The sequence below is a fragment of the Triticum urartu genome, chromosome 2A (genome assembly GCF_056163025.1).
Source record: "Triticum urartu cultivar PI428250 chromosome 2A, HENAU_Tu73, whole genome shotgun sequence".
In the NCBI taxonomy this organism is placed as follows: domain Eukaryota; kingdom Viridiplantae; phylum Streptophyta; class Magnoliopsida; order Poales; family Poaceae; genus Triticum; species Triticum urartu.
The window spans coordinates 615,996,784-616,017,247 of NC_141874.1; positions in this window are offsets into that span (position 1 = coordinate 615,996,784).

Here is a 20,464-nt window from a genome sequence, read left to right on the forward strand (position 1 = left end):
TCGGAGAGGCTATGGTGTTGATGTAGAAGCCATCCGTGATCGATGCCCCTCCGGTGGAGCTCCGGAACAGGCCCCAAGATGGGATCTCGTGGATACAGAAAGTTACTGCGGTGGAATTAGGGTTTTGGCTCCTGTTCTAATCGTTTGGGGGTACGTGGATATATATATAGGAGGAAGGAGTACGTCGGTGGAGCGACAGGGGGCCCACGAGGGTGGAGGGTGCGCCTGGTGGGGGAGGGCGCGCCCCCCTACCTCGTGGCCTCCTATTTCCTTTCTTGACGTAGGGTCCAAGTCTCCCGGGTCTTGTTCATTGAGAAAATCACGTTCCCGAAGTTTTCATTCCGTTTGGACTCCATTTGATATTCCTTTTCTTCGAAACCCTAAAACAGGCAAAAAACAGCAATTCTGGGCTGGGCCTCCGGTTAATAGGTTAGTCCCAAAAATAATATAAAAGTGGATAATAAAGCCCAATAATGTCCAAAACAGTAGATAATATAGCATGGAGCAATCAAAAATTATTTATACGTTGGAGACGTATCAATTTATTAGCCATTTGCAAAGATATTTCAGTAGGTGTCAACTTATTCAAATCAAGTCTACGATATAAAGAGAGAGGCATAACACTAACACGTGCTCCAAGATCACATAAAGCAGTTTTGACATAGTTTCTTTTAATGGGGCATGGTATAGTTGGTACAGCGGGATCTCCTAGTTTCTTAGGTATTCCACCCTCAAAAGTATAATTAGCAAGCATGGTGGAAATTTCATCTTCCGGTATCTTCCTTTTATTTGTAACAATATCTTTCATATACTTAGCATAAGGATTCATTTTGAGCATATCAGTTAATCGCATACGCAAAAAGATAGGTCTAATCATTTCAGCAAAGCGCTCAAAATCCTCATCATCCTTTTTCTTGGATGGTTTGGGAGGAAAAGGCATGGGTTTCTGAACCCATGGTTCTCTTTCTTTACCATGTTTCCTAGCAACAAAGTCTTTCTTATCATAACGTTGATTCTTTGATTGTGGGTTATCAAGATCAACAGCAGGTTCAATTTCTATATCATTATCATTACTAGGTTGAGCATCATCATGAACATTATCGTTAACATTATCACTAGTTTCAGGTTCATTACCAGATTTTGTTTCAGCATCAAAAATAGAAATATCATTTGGATTCTCAGGGGGTTGAGCAATAGGTTTACTAGAAGCATCCAAAGTCCTATCATTTTTCTTTTTCTTCCTATTAGAAGGACTAGGTGCATCTACATTATTTCTCTGAGAATCTTGCTCAATTCTCTTAGGGTGGCCTTAAGGATACAAAGGTTCCTGAGTAATTCTACCATTTCTAGTAGCCACTCTAACAGCATTATCATTATTCTTACTATTCAATTCATTGAGCAAATCATTTTGAGCTTTAAGTACTTGTTCTACTTGAGTGGTAACCATAGAAGCATGTTTGCTAATAAGTTTAAGTTCACCTTTGACATTAGCCATATAATCACCCAAGTGTCAAGCATATTTGAATTGCATTTCAATTGTGTACCAAAATAAGCATTAAAATCCTCTTGCTTAGCCATAAATTTATCAAACTCATCTAAGCATAGGCTAGCAAATTTAGTAAATGGGATTTCAGCTTTATCATATCTATAGAGAGAATTTACCTTTACTACATGTGTCGGGTTATCAAGACCATGAGTTTCTTCAATAGGTAATGGATTAAGATCATATGTTTCTTCAACAGGTGGTAAATTAATACCATGTATTTCTTCAATAGGAGATAAATTCTTAACATCTTCAGCTTTAATACCTTTTTCTTTCATAGATTTCTTTGCCTCTTGCATATCTTCAGGACTGAGAAATAGAATACCCCTTTTCTTCGGAGTTGGTTTAGGAATAGGCCCAGGAGCTGGCTCGGGAACTGGTTCAGGAAGTGTCCAATTATTTTCATTTATCAACATATTATTCAATAGAATTTTAGCTTCATCCGGTGTTCTTTCCCTGAAAACAGAACCAGCACAACTATCCAGGTAATCTCTGGAGGCATCAGTTAGTCCATTATAAAAGATATCAAGTATTTCATTTTTCTTAAGAGGATGATCAGGCAAAGCATTAAGCAATTTTAGAAGCCTCCCCCAAGCTTGTGGGAGACTCTCTTCTTCAATTTGCACAAAATTATATATATCCCTTAAAGCAACATGTTTCTTATGAGCAGGGAAATATTTAGCAGAGAAGTAATAAATCATATCCTGGGGACTACACACACAACCAGGATCAAGAGAATTAAACCATATCTTAGCATCACCCTTTAATGAGAACGGAAATATTTTAAGGACATAAAAATAACGAGTTCTCTCATCATTAGTGAACAGGGTAGCTATATCATTTAATTTAGTAAGATGTGCCACAACAGTTTCAGATTCATAGCCATGAAAAGGATCGGATTCAACCAAAGTAATTATATCAGGATCAACAGAGAATTCATAATCCTTATCAGTAACACAGATAGGTGAAGTACCAAAAGCAGGGTCAGGTTTCATTCTAGCATTTAGAGATTGCTGATTCCATTTAGCTAATAACCTCTTGAGTTCATATCTATCTTTGCAATCTAAAATAGCTAAAGAAGCTTTTTTTATCAAAAACATAACCCTTAGGAATAACAGGCAAGTCTTCATCATCAGTATTATCAGATTCAATATTTTCACTCTCTCTAACCCTAGCAAGTTGTTCATCAAGAAATTCACTAAGTGGCACAGTAGTATCAAGCATAGAAGTAGTTTCATCATAAGTATCATGCATAGCAGAAGTGGCATCATCAATAACATGCGACATATCAGAACGAATAGCAGAAGCAGGTTTAGGTGTCGCAAGCTTACTCAAAAGAGAAGGTGAATCAAGTGCAGAGCTAGATGGCAGTTCCTTACCTCCCCTCGTAGTTGAGGGATAGTGTCGGTGTCAAAACCGGTGGATCTCGGGTAGGGGGTCCCGAACTGTGCGTCTCAGGCGGATGGTAATAGGAGGCAGGGGACACGATGTTTTACCCAGGTTCGGGCCCTCTTGATGGAGGTAAAACCCTACGTCCTGCTTGATTATTCTTGATAATATGAGTAGTACAAGAGTAGATCTACCACGAGATCAGAGAGGCTAAACCCTAGAAGCTAGCCTATGGTATGATTGTCTGTTGTCCTACGGACTAAAATGCTCCGGTTTATATAGACACCGGACAAGGCTAGGGTTACACAAGGTCGGTTACAAAGAAGGAGATATCCATATCAGTATTTCCTAGCTTGCCTTCCACGCCAAGTAGAGTCCCATCCGAACACGGGACGAAGTCTTCAATCTCGTATCTTCATAGTCCAACAGTCCGGCCAAAGGATATAGTCTGGCTGTCCGGAGACCCCCTAATCCAGGACTCCCTCAGTAGCCCCTGAACCAGGCTTCAATGACGATGAGTCCGGCGCGTAGTGTTGTCTTCGACATTGCAAGGTGGGTTCCTCCTCCGAATACACCACGGAAGAGTTTGAATACAAGGATAGTGTCCGACCCTACAAAATAAGTTCCACATACCACTGTAGAGAGAATAATATTTCCACAAATCTAATCTGCTGACACGTTTTGGCAGCATGACATCACGCCACGGCCCGGTAATTATTTGAACCGTTTTTCTTTAACCAGCCCCGCACATAACGCGAGGCGGTTTCTTGACACGTCTTGTCAAAGCAGAGATCGTGTTCCCCTTATCACGGGATTCTCATCAATACAAATGTGGGTAACCCAACCGTGCATGTTGGTATGACTCCTAGATCTTAGGTAAGTCTCGAACGGCCACGAGAAGGATGCCTGATATTCATCCCCTTTATAAAGGGACAAGGCTTTTTCTTTTTTCCCTCCCGTGCTCAATCGAATCCTTCCCCCGCCTCGAGTTCTAACACCCAAAGCCCAGGTCAGGTGCTTCGGACCTTCAATCATGTCCGGATCTAGCCTTCAAGGCCGGTGGATGCCTTCCTCCGTCACGGAGGAGGACATCAAGAAGTTGAGGGAGGCCAGATATCTGACCGCCGAAATTTCGCGTAGGCTGCCCGCCCGAGGGCAGGTCGTCCCTACTCCCGAACCCAACGAGAGTGTTGTGTTCGTCTCCCACTTCCTCCGAGTACTAGGCCTCGCTCTGGATCCCTTTGTTAGGGGTCTTATGTTCTATTACGGGCTGGATTTTCACGATCTGGCCCCGGATTCCCTTCTTCACATCTCGTCATTTATTGTCGTTTGTGAGGCCTTCCTCCGCATTACCCCTCACTTCGGCCTGTGGCTCAAGACCTTCGATGTGAAGCCGAAGATGGTCGAGGGGTAGTACGTAGCGTGTGGAGTTGCTCTAATAAGCAAAATTGCTGACGCTCCATGGCTAAAGGGTTCCTGTCCAAAGGTGTCCGGATTGTGGCAACGGGAGTGGTTTTACGTCACAGCTCCCCGAAGTGTCAAGTGGGTAGCTGCCCCCACCTTTCGCTCGGGCCCTCCACCACAACTGATGTCATGGATCAGTAGGGGGCTGAGCCGGGGTCCAGCCAAGGATGTGCCAATATTGCAGAGCCATATCCGAGATCTCTTCGAGGGAGATTTTAGTCTGGTTATGGTAATGCAAGTTATGTTGGTTCGTTGAGTCCAGCCTTGCAAACGCTGGCCCCTCCGCATGTGGGAATTCAACCCGGAAAGACCGTGCACTATTCAAAATTTCCTCGGCATGACGCGCGAGGAGATGTACAAATCGTTCTTCGGACCCCAAATAGAGTGTCCGGACACTACCGAGGACGTGGGCCTGAGCTGCAACCGCTCCGCTGCCCAAGTAAGTAATCCCATGGCCGAACACACTGTCCTTTTATTTTATCATGACATCATTCTGAAGAATCACTCTTGCACCAGGACTGGATAACAAAGGCGAAGATGATCCGGTGTTCAGCCCCCCTTCCTGAAGGCTTGGACAATCCGGTGCTGGAAAAGATGCTTGAGCCAGCACCTTGTCTAGTGCCCTCAAAGGAAGATGAAGGGGGGAATAAAGAGGGCGAAAGCGGGCCTCCATTGCTACCTATTCCAATCGAGGGAATGAGCACCTCCGCGAGGGAGGATAACCAAGGGGAAGAATCTGACATTCTCTCTCCCCGAGGAAGGAAGAGGACTACCTCTGAAGATCCGAAAACTAAGGTTTCCAAACGGGAGAAGAAATCTCCGCCAGAGGGTCCTGCCTCGGAGGGTATTCTTGCCGCACAATGTCCGTGCGGGGATCATCCCTCTACCGAGTTGTAAGTAATCAAAAAGTACTTAATAGTGAAGATATCCTACCTTACTTCCGAAGACAATAACTGATGCTTGTGAATTGTAGTCCGGATCGCAACCCTTCTCGACAGAGTTCATCTTCGGGGGATCTTCTTCCGGAGATGATGGAGAACGAAACGCCTCCCCCGGACTCCCCAGCTCAAGAAGTGGTCGACCTTGAAGTGTCGTCGCGAAGGGTATCTCTGGATCCAATATCGCCAGAGGATAACCCTTTGGCTGCCCGGCATCCCCAGTATCCGGCTACTAAGGAGGGCGACAGCAAGGGTCCGTATTGTGTTCGGTCGGACGCGTTGAAGGATCTTCTGGGGAAAGCTGCCGTCTCGGAAGCGCATCGTACGCTAATGGGTACGGTAATTGAAAGGATTTCATCCGCCAAAATCGGTTTGCACGAAGCTTTTATGAGTCTACTGAAAGGCTTCGAGGTACGTAAAATAATGCATGCCTTTAATAGTATCGCATACGTTAGGTATGCCCATGCAGATAGTAGCCCCTGAGAATCTGGTTGTCGTCGAGAACGGAGGCAAACAGAGGATCATAGTCCCAGGTAATAACCAGACCGCCTTTATGTGCAGGTGGTTGAACCTCCGGTGGCTAGCCGGACTGGTGGGTTTGCCAAACTAAAGCGGCAACTGGATGCGGCAGATGCCGACATCATGCTTGTCAACAAGCGGCTTGACGAGGCACAGGGTGAATGATTTTTCTGGTGATCGTCACATAATAAGAGCAGCATGATGCCAGTATCTTTAATATGTTGTGACTGCAGATGGAGCGGCCACTGTGGAGACCCTTCGGGCAGAGCTTGCCCGAGCCAAGGAGCAAGCAAGGAGTAGCAATGCGGCCGCTTTACAGGCGGCCAAAGAGTTAAGGGCCGAACGGGCCACACATTGCGAGAGCAAAGAAAAAACTGCCAAGATGGCTGTGGAGTTAAAAGATGCTGCTGACCGTTATGGGCTTCTTGAAGAGGAAAACCGGGCGAAGGCGACGGACCTGGAGAAGGCCCGGGTGGCTGCCAAGGAAGCCCGCTCCAAAATTAGAGCGACGAAGGAGGAGCTGAATCAAGCTACAGATATCGTGTCTGGGAATCCCTTCTTGTTGCGGACTAAGTTCGGAGATCCGAAGTATGCTCCTCTGGACCGGCTATGGAGTTTTGCGGACGCGTACATGGATTTGGCTGCAAGTGCTGCTGATGCAGCTGAGTACTTCAAGGATCAGAATGGTCCTGAAGTGGAAAAGCTGTTCTGGTCACAGTTTCATGCTCTAGTCCGTCCGCTGCTGCTGAATGAGTGATTGACCGGTTGGGCCGAGCTCCATAGGTTGTCCGGACTTTCCATGAGGTCCGTTGTGGATCACCTGTGGCCGGGAGGGCCAAGGCTGAGTAGCTACTTTAGCTTAGTGCAACAATTCCTTGAAGTTGTGCCATGCATCGATGTTGTAAAGAGATCAGCGTGCATAGAAGGTGCGCGGATGGCCCTTGCCCGTGTCAAAACATACTGGGCGGAGATGGAGGCCACCACTGTTGCCGCACAGGGTTCGGCCATAGGCCGAGTGGCTGCCGAGCACTACTTTGAAGAAGTCCTTGAAGGCGCTCGTTCGATAGAGGCTCAGTGCTCGAAGAATATTATTTTCCAGTGACATGTAGTCCCATTGTACAAACAATGTTTTACTGAATTTATCAAGGCTGTATTTATACTTTTGCCCGAAAGTGCTATGACGCCTCCTGTGTAGCCGTTTATGTATATATGTATATAACCTGAAAGATGGCAGTCGTCGGCTTTAGCCCCCACGCATATAATGTGGGGGTGTTCGCAGAAGACGCATGTTCACAGTTGATCCAACGTCTTGGTCCATTAAGGAGGTGATAGCGCAGCGAACTAGGCAACCGGACTATAATGCTTTAACACTTTCACTTAGCCAAAGGAGTTTGACAGTGGGGCTACTATATAGCCCCTGGTGGCTCCGCGCACATCCGGATTCGGGGCGCGTACATGCCTGGTCAGGAAATGGCCCTTCGTTAAGGCGGAGGAATCCCGAAGATTCCGCTAGGTCATCGAGTGGTTGACCAGTCTCACGCTATATCATGATAGTCAGTTTTCGGCTTTCTCTACTGAGGTGCTCATCCGGATGAACCAGGGCGCAATGGCAGTAGTTCTCCTGGTGCCGCTTTAGCCGATAGAGCGGAACTTAAAGCAGCAAAACACAGGAGCCGGGCAAACCCAACATTTAACCAAAGACATGATTCGAAGCTGATGCATATAAGGCCAAACTCGCAACGCCGAACACTCCCTAGGGTATTCGGTATTTATGTTGTAAACCGTGTCGAAATAGTGCCCTTTGTAATAAGCCCCTGGTGTCCAGGTACGTGCAGTATTCTGACGTGGCCACATGCCAATACGTCAGGATCGATCCTTCTCAATTGTACTGAGAATCCGAGGGATGTGTATCAACAAGAGACAGTAAAAAAGGTTTACGCAGGGTCTTAATCTAAAAAGAATCCTTGGAACGGGTCCCTACTGCACGTCTACGCCTGTGTCTCCATTGTGCCGTATTCTGGACGGGTGTAGCACGATGGTCATCTGAAAAAGAAAGGAACTTAATTGAAAAGTTGTCGTGCAAAAGGTAGGTTATACTAAATAAACCATGTATAGTTCAAAATGAGTAAAGTTGAGCCTAATTGTCACTTGTTTGCGCGCGTTGAGCCCCTTGTATTGTAATAGGGGTATAGCCATCAAACCTGTATCAATTACGTATAGCTGCGCCGGACTCATCCAACCGCGTCCGTGGTCTTAACGACCTGTCAGATGCTTTAGCTGGTGAGGCCGTTTAGTGTGTGGCTGCCAAGGCAGCCGCATGGTCTTCCGCGCGCAAGGAGCGCTCAATATTTCCATTTACTGTAATGATGCCACGTGGACCGGGCATCTTAAGCATGAGAGAAGTGTAATGCGGCATTGCATTAAAGCGAGTGAAAGCTTCACGTCCGAGTAGTGCTTGATAGCCACTTTGGAACGGAGCGATGTGGAACGTTAAATTTTCGCTGCAGAAGTTATCGGGAAAGCCAAATATAACCTCTAGTAGCAGGGAGCCCGTGCAATGGGCCTTTGGGCCTGGCGTTACTCCTTTAAAGGTAGTATTGTTGCGGCTAATTTTTTTGGGGTCTATACCCATTTTGTGGACTGTGTCCTGATATATTAGGTTTAAACTGCTGCCGCCGTCCATCGGGACTCGTGTGAAGTGGTATCCGTCAATTATTGGGTCTAATACCAAGGCAGCCCATCCTGCACGCCGGATACTTGCCGAGTAATCCCGATGGTCAAAGGTGATCGGTTGGGACGAGCAGTGGCAGAACTCCGCGGTGATAGGCCCTGGGGCATGTGTCACTAGGAGTGCCGCTTTGTTTCTCCCCTTTGTTACGTGTAACACGTTTACTGTTTTGACTTCTGGTAGGAATTTCTTCTGTTCCCCAGTGCTTTTCTTGCGAGGCTCGTCCTCATCTTCGCTTGGTGTATCCTGCCCCTTATGTTTGGCGTTGAGCTTGCCGAACTGCTTGAAAACCCAACATTCTCTATGGGTATGATTTGCAAGCTTATCGGGGGTGCTGTGGATCTGACATATTTTTTTCCAGAATCTTGTTTAGGCTGGACAGTTCATCTCTGTTGCCTTTGGAGGGAAGCTTTTGTTGACCTGGCCGAGACCTTCTAAATCCGGCGTTTACCACCGTGCCCTTTGGGCTGTCTTCTTTATTCTGGCGCTTGTTTTTGCTGTGTCGTGGTTTCCTGTTTTCGTACCTGACTTCAGATGTACTTGGGTCGTTGGTGCTGCATCGGGCTAACCAGCTATCTTCGCCCACGCAAAAGCGGGTCATGAGGCTTGTTAATGCTACCATTGTTCTCGGCTTTTCTTGGCCGAGGTGTCTGGCAAGCCATTCATCTCGAACGCTGTGCTTAAAAGATGCTAAGGCTTCGGCGTCCAGGCAGTTGACTATTTGGTTCTTTTTAGTGAGGAACCTGTTCCAAAGCTTTCGGGCTGACTCTCCGGGCTGTTGAGTTATATGACTCAAATCGTCTGCATCCGGTGGTCGGACATAGGTCCCTTGAAAATTTGCCCGAAAAGCGTCTTCGAGCTCTTCCCAGCTTCCAATGGAGTTTTCAGGGAGGCTTTTAAGCCAGTGCCGAGCTGGCCCTTTGAGCTTGAGGGGTAAGTACTTGATGGTGTGGAGATCGTCTCCTCGAGCCATATGGATATGGAGGATGTAGTCCACAATCCAAACCCCAGGGTCTGTCGTTCCGTCGTACGCCTCTATGTTTATAGGTTTGAATCCCTCTGGAAATTCGTGGTCCAGCACCTCATCGGTGAAACATAGGGGGTGTGCGGCACCCCTGTATTTGGGTGTACCGTGGTGTTGGGATGTTTGTTGTGTTGCATTTCATGCTGGAGCGCGCTTGCGTGGCCCGTAGATGGATCTGGTTGCGCCGTCCTTTTGATGCGAGCCCTCACGCGGATCGCGTACTAGCTTATGTGCGGCGTCGTTTGCCGCTCTATGTTGGCCACAAGGTCGTCTATCCGACCGGATGGCCATTTTGTTTTTTGATTGCGGGGGATCTAAGGCCTCCTCATCGAATTCAGGTAGCAACTTTTGCTTCGGGTAGCTCTTGGTTTGGCGATTACCGCCGTACTTTGCTTCAGTGTTGAGTACTTCACTCCATCTGATTCTGAGTGTGTCTTGTAGCCTTGAGCCTTTGCTTCTGCTTTTTCAGACTCCTCGCAGTGGCAACAAGCCTTTTATGGGTATTTTGTTGCTCCGGGTGCCTGTTCGGACTGTTATCTTCGACGGAGTCAGGTTGTTCGGTTTGATTCTCCGTGTTGCCGTGGTCGGACGATGGTTCAATGCCGTGTTTATCGTCCGCTGGCTCGCCTTGCTCTATCGCTGGGTTTATATGATCACTGCTTCTACCGAGGCGGGATTTGGAGCGGCGCTTACACTGCCGCTTTGACTGCTTCTCGAGGGAACAACCCTTCGCTGCGTCCTTCCGTTCTTCGTTGTCGTTTTCTTTGGGTGTGTCCACCATGTATACATCATGTGATGAAGTGGGCATCCAGTGCCCTGTGGGCAGTGGTTCCTGTTCGTCTCCTACATCTTCGTCCATACCATCGATGCCTTCAGATTCGAAGTCGAGCATGTCGGTCAAATCATCGACAGTGGCTACTAAGTGGGTGGTGGGTGGGCGGCGAATTTCTTCGTCATCCGCATCCCAATTCTGCTGGACATGGTTCGGTCAGGGCTCTCCTAACAGAGAGAGAGACCTTAATGAGTTCAGTATGTCGCCAAAGGGCGGGTGCTGAAAGATATCCGCAGAGGTGAACTCCATGATCGGCGCCAAGTTGGATTCGATAGGCACGGGCGTAGGCGGTTCGGAGTCCGTGGCCGGGGAAGAATCCGGCAGTTTTGCATCACGGCTCTCGTGAAGGGTAAGGTCGATACTCGGCTCAATCGCCGATGAGAGTGCGGCCTCCGCGGCGGGGTCTATCCACCCGTCACTGGATGGCGCAATTGGCTCCGACTTGAGGGTCGGAGCGGTCGCCGGTGCGATCTCCCGAACACTGTCCGATGGTAGAGCTAAGTCATGCTCATCGTGACCGTGTGGCACACTCGGCAAGGGACTGAATCTGTCGAAGATCAAGTCTCCATGGATGTCGGCTGTGTAGTTCAAATTTCCAAATCTGACCTGATAGCCAGGGGCGTAGCTCTCGATCTACTCTAGATGGCCAAGCGAGTTGGCCCGCAGTGCGGAGCCGCCGAATACAAAGATCTGTCCAGGGGGAAAAGTCTCACCCTGGACTGCATCGCTATCGATGATCGAAGGATCCATCAAGCCTAATGATGACGACATAGAGGAACTCTCAATGAAAGCACCAATGTCAGTGTCAAAATCGGCGGATCTCGGGTAGGGGGTCCCGAACTGTGCGTCTCAGGCGGATGGTAACAGGAGGCAGGGGACACGATGTTTTACCCAGGTTCAGGCCCTCTTGATGGAGGTAAAACCCTACGTCCTGCTTGATTATTCTTGATAATGTAAGTAGTACAAGAGTAGATCTACCACAAGATCAGAGAGGCTAAACCCTAGAAGCTAGCCTATGGTATGATTGTCTGTTGTCCTGCGGACTAAAACCCTCCGGTTTATATAGACACCGGAGGAGGCTAGGGTTACACAAGGTCGGTTACAAAGGAGGAGATATCCATATCCGTATTGCCTAGCTTGCCTTCCACGCCAAGTAGAGTCCCATCCGGACACGGGATGAAGTCTTCAATCTCGTATCTTCATAGTCCAACAGTCCGGCCAAAGGATATAATCCGGCTGTCCGAAGACCCCCTAATCCAGGACTCCCTTAGATAGATCTTGGTTTTAGGATCTCTCGCGTTCTTCATAATGATAAGCAGATATAAATCCCAAGTGACTCAAAGAATAGAGCTATGCTCCCCGGCAATGGCGCCAGAAAATAGTCTTGATAACCCACAAGTATAGGGGATCACAACAATTTTTGAGGGTAGAGTATTCAACCCAAATTTATTGATTCGACACAAGGGGAGCCAAATAATATTCTCAAGTATTAGCAGCTGAGTTGTCAATTCAACCACACCTGGAAACTTAATATCTGCAGCAAAGTGTTTAGTAGCAACGTAATATGATAGTAGTGGTAACGGTAGCAAAAGGTAACGGTAGCAAAAGTAATGTTTTTGGTGTTTTGTAGTGATGATAGCAATAGCAATGGAAAAGTAAATAAGCGAAGAACAATAAGTGGAAAGCTCGTAGGCAATGGATCAGTGATGGAGAATTATGCCGGATACGGTTCATCATGTAACAAGCATAACCTAGGGTGACACAGAACTAGCTCCAGTTCATCAATGTAATGTAGGCATGTATTCCGAATATAGTCATACGTGCTTATGGAAAAGAACTTGCATGACATCTTTTGTCCTACCCTCCCGTGGCAGCGGGGTCCTTACGGAAACTAAGGGATATTAAGGCCTCCTTTTAATAGAGTACCGGAACAAAGCATTAACACATAGTGAATACATGAACTCCTCAAACTATGGTCATCACCGGTAAGTATCCCGATTATTGTCACTTCGGGGTTAACGGATCATAACACATAATAGGTGACTATAGACTTGCAAGATAGGATCAAGAACTCTCGTATATTGAGGAAAACAGAATAGGTTCAGATCTGAAATCATGGCACTCGAGCCCTAGTGACAAGCATTAAGCATAGCAAAGTCATAGCAACATCAATCTCAGAACATAGTGGATACTAGGGATCAAACCCTAACAAAACTAACTCAATTACATGATAGATCCCATCCAACCCATCACCGTCCAGCAAGCCTACGATGGAATTACTCACGCACGGCGGTGAGCATCATGAAATTGGTGATGGAGGATGGTTGATGATGATGATGGGGACGGATTCCCCTCTCCAGAGCCCCGAACGGACTCCGGATCAGCCCTCCCGAGAGGTTTTAGGGCTTGGCGGCGGCTCCATATCGTAAAACGCGATGAATCCTTCTCTCTGATTTTTTTCTCCCCGAAAGCAAGAGTTGGTCTTGAGGTCAGAGGAGCTCCAGGGGGCCCACGAGGTAGGGGCGCGCCCTAGGGGTGCAGGCGCACCCCCCACCCTCGTGGACAGGTGGTGGGCCCCTGGCCTTCATCTTTTGCAAGGATTTTTTATATTTTCCGAAAAGGTGTTCCGTGAAGTTTCAGGTCATTCTGAGAACTTTCGTTTCTGCACATAAATAACACCATTGCAATTCTACTGAAAACAGCGTCAGTCCGGGTTAGTTCCATTCAAATCATGCAAGTTAGAGTCCAAAACAAGGGCAAAAGTGTTTGGAAAAGTAGATACGACGAAGACGTATCAGCAAGGAGGAAGAAGGCGTGGGTAAAAAGGGTAAATCCTTGTCCCTTTATAAGGGTGGAGGAGGCGATGCGCCTCCCCACTTGCCTGGTAAAATCGCTTATTCCCCAAGCGTCGTAATTGATGGCGTGGTTGGGTTACCCACGTCCGTATTGATGAGAATCTCGTAATTAGGGGGACACGATCTCTGCTTTGACAAGACGTGTCAGGAAAACCGCCTCGCGATATGTGCAGTGCTGGTTGAGAAAAATGGTTCGAATAATGACCGGGCCATGACATGATGTCATGCTGTCAAAACGTGTCAGCAGATTAGATTTTTGGAAATATTATTCTCTCTACGGTGGTATGTGGAACTTGTTTTGCAGAGCCGGACACTATCCTTGTGTTCAAAATCTTCTATGGAGTATTCAAAGGAGGAACCCGCCTTGCAATGCCAAAGACAAAACTGCACGCTGGACTCATCGTCATTGGAGCCTGGTTCAGGGGCTACTAAGGGAGTCCTGGATTAGGGGGTCTCCGGACAGCCGGACTATATCCTTTGGCCGGACTGTTGGGCTATGAAGATAGAAGATTGAAGACTTCGTCCCGTGTACGGATGGGACTTTCCTTGGCATGGAAGGCAAGCTTGGCAATACGGATATGTAGATCTCCTCCATTGTAACTGACTCTGTGTAACCCTAGCCCCCTCCGGTGTCTATATAAACCGGAGGGTTTAGTCCGTAGGGCAACAACAATCATACCATAGGCTACCTTCTAGGGTTTAGCCTCTACGATCTCGTGGTAGATCAACTCTTGTAATACTCATATCATCAAGAACAATAAAGCAGGACGTAGGGTATTACCTCCATCAATAGGGCCCGAACCTGGGTAAACATCGTGTCCCCTGCCTCCTGTTACCATCTGCCTTAGATGCATAGTTCGGGACCCCCTACCCGAGATCCGCCGGTTTTGACACCGACACTACTACTAACTAAAAATGTCAGTGGAGTTAATTAAACTTAATTAGAAACTAAACTAGGATTAGCTAGGTCCAGGGCCCACTTGTCAGCGACCCAGGGGAGGTCAAACCCTGGTCAACAGGGCCTAACACACCGGTGGCTTGTCGCCGGTGGCAACAAGCGCGGCAGAGGGCTCGGGTTCGCTCTCCCGGCGCCCAAACGAGCGGCGGAGGGCACCCGCGGGGAGCTGGAGCTCGCCCGCATCCAGCGCAGCAGGCAACAGTAGCTAGGGCGGCCAGAGCTCATCGGAAACGAGCTCGGGGCGGAGGCCGGAGTTCGGGAGTTGGCGGTTTCGATGCTGTGGTGCACGGCAGGAGAAACGGGTGACAGTTTTGGGGTCCTGGCGTTGCACTGAGCACGGTGGTGTGCTCGGTCGCGGCCCTAGGTGATAGTGGCCACGGTGGCGACATGAACGAAGGCGAAGAGCTCTCGGCTCCGACGGGCATCAGTGTTAGAGGAAGGAAATGAGCTAGGGGAGAGGGGGGGTCAATGTAGTGGCTCACAGCGGATCCTAAGGCGTCACCAGAGAGCTCGGGGATGCGTTGTGGACGACGAATCGGCGATGATGATCTCCGGCGTCCGATGATGAGCACGATGATTCCGGAGATGTTGCGGGGCTCCCTGGCTTGCGTGAGTAGGCGTGGAGCTTCAGGACGACGCGGCGGAGACGAGGGATACATCGGGGAGGCTAGGCGGTGGCTCGGGGCGCGGCATTGGTGAGCACCGGCCACTCGGTTGCATGCGAGGGGGAGAGCAGAGGAGGGGGAAAGTGAGCGCGGAGAGGTGGGGAGGAACCAGGGGAGCATGGGCGTCTCCAGGCGCTCGGTCAAGGACGGGGAAAGGAGTAGGAGGTGGCTTTGCCTCCTGTGCGTGCGCCACGCCGTCGTCCTTCTGGCAGAAGAAGAAGAGGACTGGCACTGGGCCAGCACAGTGCTGGGCCAGCCAGTGGGCTGTGAGGTAAGACTGGTGAGTCTCTCTCTCTCTTTTATTTTCTGTTTTTCTATTTTTTTGCAACTTTAGAGCTTTACTAAATATACTAAAACTAACTAAAAAATCATGAAACTTCTCATGCCCACTATTTGGAATATTTCCAATAGTAAACATTTTAGTTTATGATTATTTGGACATTTAAAATATTTTATTGTATTTAAATACCCAAATGCAAATAGAGTATGATTTAATCCAGTGACCTTATGCTGTCCTAGAAAATTGTGCATCATTTTTGTTAGAGGTCCTAGACCAAGGTAAAGATGATGAACATTTTAGAAGGGCATTTCAAGTTCATTGAAAAATATTTTACTTGAACCTATTTGAGTTTCATTTGGTGCTAGGGTTTGGTCAATCCCCATTTCAATTTTCAAATAAATTTAGACATGAGGCATGGATTCTTATGCAACTATCTACAAACAAATTCTAGGGTTGTGACAACTCACCCCCACTAAACAAGAATCTCATCCCGAGATTCAAGACGTGAGTTAAGAGGGAAGGGGGGACACGAAACTAACACAGTCTTCATGATCCAACTTGCACTTCATAGGAACCTCGATTCCTTGCATGATCTTGGTCTTGACAACTCTGCTTTCGAGTTCTTAATCAAACACGAGGACAGAGACAACTCTATAGTGATGGATCATCTTAACGATCACACGATCAACTCACAGAATGAGACGTAGAAACATCTCTTGAGCTGAGAGGCAAAACACACCTTAGAAAGGACGGAAGAAACAAGTTGACGAGGGTTTCAAAGTAGCGAGGAAAAATTTCCATGATTCCATAACGGGGCACCTCAGGGAAGGTGGCTTGTAGAATCATCCCTTAAGTGGTAAAAAGAATTACTTTTGATTCAGAGATCAATAAAATTCTCTATACCAGCCTAGCGAAAATCTCGAGCAATCGTTTGAAGGAGTTCGAAAGAATGACATACTCTGACTAGAATGGATGATGTGGACTACCTTGTTGAAGACAACGTAATGGATGATCTCTACTTATCATCGGAAATGGAGGGAACCCGTGGTAGGATGGCACAACGGTGGTGCAAGATGGGAATAAAATGCAAATGCTGGGAATGATTCTAGTAACTGGGGAGAAACCCAACAGTAGAGAGTGAGTCCACTGTTGGAAAAGGTTATAACATAACCGAGGAAACTGGGAGCAAATCCCAATTAATGCCAACGAAAAAAACCTAGTGCTTGTGCGTGCTCTCAAGAACTTGAGAATTTCCATATTCATCAAGGTTTTACCAATATCCGTGTCAAGGATCCTGGCAACACAACATACTACCATGATGAATGGTGATGGACGATGCAGATGCAAAGGAATCTAATACCTTCTCAGATTTCACCTTAACGAGGCCAAGGAAACAGAATCTGGAGGATCGACCGAGAGACATTTAGCCCTCCGCTTCTAATGTTCTTCTTGACGTTCTAGGTACCACGATCATGCTTAAAAGCATCGACATGGCCATCAAGTAAAGGTCGGACTTCGGAATACAAAGGATCCATAAGGAACAACTTCTATAATAAGTCACTCAAAATCTTCATGGAGAAGATGGTCAACTTGCTCAATCAAGATACTACAATGATAGATCTTCCGGCTAGGTGTGTCGGTCAGAACATCAACCTTGTTGGGACCTACATCACAGATCTTGGAAAAGTGTAACACCCTCGATGCGACTATAGCTCCCACGTGTCGAGGCACGAGTTAGAGACATAATCGCATTAAAGGCATATGTCGCAAGTTAGGCAATCTTCACAACATCCCATGTAATATGAATAATAAAGGGGAGAACATAGTTGGCTTACACTCGCCACGTCAATCAAGTACATAAATAACATTGCATCATCCAAAACACTCATGGCCCGACTACGGCGCCAAAATAGAAGAAAATCCAACATGCGACAACGGTCCCAATCACCCCCAACTAGGCACCACTACTGATCGTCAGGAAAAGACACGTAGTATCGCTGAGAGTCCTCGTCGAACTCCCACTTGAGCTCGTACTCGTCACCTGGAGCGGAATCACCTGGACCTGCATCTGGAGTTATAGTATCTGTGAGCCACAGGGACTCAGCAATCTCGCACCCTCGCGATCAAGACTATTTAAGCTTATAGAAAGGGTAAGGCAATATATATGTGGAGCTGCAGCAAGCGACTAGCATATATGGTGGCTAACTTATTCGCAAAAGAGAGCCAGAAGAGGGGGCAAAGCGCGAGCGAGAAACTAGAGAGCAACCTGCGCAAACATTACTCCAACACCGTGTCCACTTCCCGGACTCCGCCGACAAGAGGCCATCACGGTAACACACACGGTTGATTCATTTTAATTAATTAAGGTTCAAGTTATCTACAACCGGACATTAACAAATTCCCATCTGCCCATAACCGCGGGCATGGCTTTCGAAAGTTCAATCCCTGCAGGGGAGTCCCAACTTAGCCCATGACAAGCTCTCACGGTCAACGATGGAATAGACCTCCTCCCAAGACGTTCCGATCAGACTCGGTATGTCGGTAACTCAAGACACTTCGACAGGTTAAAACAAGACCAGCAACACCGCCCAAATGTGCCGACAAATCCCGATAGTAGCTGCACATATCTCTTTCTCAGGGCACACTCAGATAAGCAATCCGTACAACTAAAACCAGCCCTCGAGTTTCCCCGAGGTGGCGCTGCAAGGGGCTCTAGTTTGGACCAACACTCAAAGGAGCACTGGCCCGGGGGGTTAAAATAAGATGACCCTTGAGTCTGCAGAACCCAAGGGAAAAAAGGCTAGGTGGCAAATAGTAAAACCAAGGTTGGGAATTGCTGGAAAAACTTTAATCAAGGCGAAATATCAAGGGGTTCCCATTATAACCCAACCGCGTAAGGAATGCAAAATCCGGGAAAATAACACCGATATGACGGAAACTAGGGCGGCAAGAGTGGAACAAAACACTAGGCGAGAGGCCGAGCCTTCCACCCTTTACCAAGTATATAGATGCATTAAGATAACATAGCAACATAATGATATCCCAACAAGTAAGTAAATGTTCCAACAAGGAACGGCCTCCAATCTTCACCTGCAACTAGCAACACTATAAGAGGGGGGGCTGAGCAAAGCGGTAACATAGCCAATCAACGGTTTGCTAGGACCAGGTGGGTTAGAGGTTTGACATGGCAATTGGGAGGCTGACAAGCAAATGGTAGGCATCGTAGCATTGGCATAGCAAAAGAGCGAGCAAACTAGCATAGCAAAGATAGTAGTGATTTCGAGGGTATGATCATCTTGCCTGCACAGTTGTCAGGGTTGACTGGATCCTCAAAAGCAAACTCAACGGGCTCCTCGTAAGCGAACTCGTCTCCCGGCTCTACCCAAACAAGACAAACAAGCAACAAGGATACAATCAACCACGTGCAAGACCAAGCAATATGATGAAATGATGATATGCTATGCGGGATGCGATGCGGGATGCAAAATGCAAGATATGATAGGAAATGCATGAACCTGGCCTCAACTTGGAAATCCAAGTGTGCCACTGGAAAGATGAGATGAAACCGCTTGAAAACTATATAAAGAACGCCGGAATCGGAGTTACGGTTTGGAAATGGCAAGCGTTTTAAGAATGACACCGGTCTGCGATTTACAGCAAGTAGGCATCTAAATGCAATGAGATGAACATGCTACAGCGACCAAACATGACAACAAAATACATGGCAGGGATGCACACAAGATTATTAACAAAATACTAGCACTGAGCCACGGCCAATTCATCCATTATGAGGTTCAAACAAGCACGGCAAAAACGCAAATGCAAAACAGATTTCAGACTTAGTGAAATTAACACTTGTCTGAAATTTCAGATCATGAAGCCCTCTTCGGAGCAGCAAAATAACATGATACATGACCTGTTTAAGACAAGTAAGAACATGGCATCGAGCTACTCAACAAGCTTAACAAAAGACCCAAAGTTACCTGGGGCCAAAAGGGTTCACAAATAATACTAACGGGCACACGAACATAGCTAAAACACAATCAGTTTTCAGACTTAGTGAAATATAACTCACGAAGGCATGTAAACGAGCTCGATGCACTCACTAAGGTGCAAGTCATGGCAAGTCAAGCATACATACATTAAGAAGGTACAAAATGCTAGCTAGACATGGCAAGAACAATGGCATAGCATGCACGTATCAACTACAACAACGCCGGCAAAATCGCAAACGAGTTGACGATCTGCCCAGATTCACAACGAAGAAAAAGTAGAGCTCTATTGACTCAAGCTAGGATGCTCCATAATTGCAAACAAAGACATGGATGGATAGCGCATAACATGATTAACAAAACTCCTTTACTGATCATCCTCAAAAGAGGCACCGATCACTAGGAAACAAGCTGAACATATGGCATCAAGAACTAAATAATCCCAGACTTAGTGAAAACTACTAAGTCCCTGAAAACAGATTTACCGGGTGCCTCACTTTGCAAGCTTGCACAAGTCACCACACACATCCTAAAAATGCATGGGTTGCACCTCTGGAAAGAAGACAAAATCCTTAACAAAACATATGCAGGACTCACAGGCATAGCATGCACACAATAATCATGGCAAAAATGACAAAAGTCTAAGATGAACTAGCAGATCTGATAATTAACTCACGAAGCCTCCTTCTAAAAGCATTTCGGGCATCAAGATGAGCTCAAATGAAAATGATGCAATGGAATCAAATTATGTACTCGTCGAGACGAACATTTTGATATACTATATGCTCAAATCGGAGCTACGGATGCGGAGATATGGACGGTCAAAGTATGCACAAAAATTGGAGTTCGGGAGAGAAAAGTCAACCGAGATATTTTTGGATCTAGATCCAAATCTGGGACACTGTAGCACGCACGCAGCCCGAGGATGGCCGGCCGGTCTTGGGGCTCGCCGTAGAAGACACCGGTGGCCGGAGTGGAAGAGGCCGGCGAGGTGCGGCGGCGTTGGAGGCGGCGTTGGCGCGGTCGACGAGGCGGCGGGGCCCGATCCGGGGCGGCGGCGGCCGGAGCTTGCTGCGGCGTGGGAAGGCGAGGCCGGCGACGGCAGGGCTCGCCGGCGAGGTGGCGTGCGGCGGCACGGCTCCACGGCGTCGGGGAAGAAGGTGCGGGCGAGGGGCACTGGCGGCGCGCGGCGGATGGGCTCGGGGGGCCGTTCGCGGGCTCTCCCGGGCCGCCGGCGGCGGCGGTGGGCGCGGCCACGTGGCGGCTGGCGATTGGCT